The sequence below is a fragment of the Zingiber officinale genome, chromosome 6B (genome assembly GCF_018446385.1).
Source record: "Zingiber officinale cultivar Zhangliang chromosome 6B, Zo_v1.1, whole genome shotgun sequence".
NCBI lineage: Eukaryota > Viridiplantae > Streptophyta > Magnoliopsida > Zingiberales > Zingiberaceae > Zingiber > Zingiber officinale.
The window spans coordinates 12,297,372-12,298,111 of NC_055996.1; the positions used below are offsets into that span (position 1 = coordinate 12,297,372).

Here is a 740-nt window from a genome sequence, read left to right on the forward strand (position 1 = left end):
TATAAAATTATATATTAGTTAAATGTTTGACATAAATGATAGAGGATATATTATTAGTTGAGCTGGATAAAAAACAAGAAGTTAAGGGAGCATTTGGTTTACATGTTTTCCATTTCTATTTTCTAAAAAAAAAACATGTGTTTTTTAAAAAATAGTGTTTTTTAAAAAATAGTGTTTGACTTGTATTTTTCATATTTATTTTCTAAAAAAAAATAGATAGTATTTTTTTAAAAAATAAAAAATACTTAAAAGTCATTTTCTATTTTATAGAAAATATATATTTTTCAGAAAATGTAAACCAGGATAATCAAACGCGCTCTAAGCTTGGTTTGGTTTGGAGTTTATACTATTTTTAATGTAATAAGAGAACAAATAAGTTTGAGAAGACGTAATATATTAGAAATATATTAACGAGACAATTAAAATATATGCGCCTGTAGCTCAGTGGATAGAGCGTCTGTTTCCTAAGCAGAAAGTCGTAGGTTCGACCCCTACCTGGCGCGTCTATTTAAAAATATTAATTTTAAAATTACTAATTATATTTTCAATTAACAATCAAAACTAAATCAAAGTTTTGGTGAAACGCTAGCAGATCTGACCTGATTTGTTTGTTATCTAACTATGGATAATTCATATTCTTCAGTCAATAAAATATAATTATACGATCAAGAGATCACAAAACGGATGAAATGATGTCATCCCTGAGATGGTTGAGACATGTGCGAAGCCTTTCATTCATG

The 740-nt window shown here is 26.6% G+C and overlaps 1 non-coding gene across 1 annotated transcript; it reads left to right on the top strand.

The window, feature by feature from the left end:
* The first annotated feature begins 430 nt into the window (after positions 1–430).
* Positions 431–503, top strand: TRNAR-CCU. Its single transcript has one exon. It is a non-coding gene; the product is annotated as a tRNA-Arg (tRNA).
* Positions 504–740: the final 237 nt, after the last annotated feature.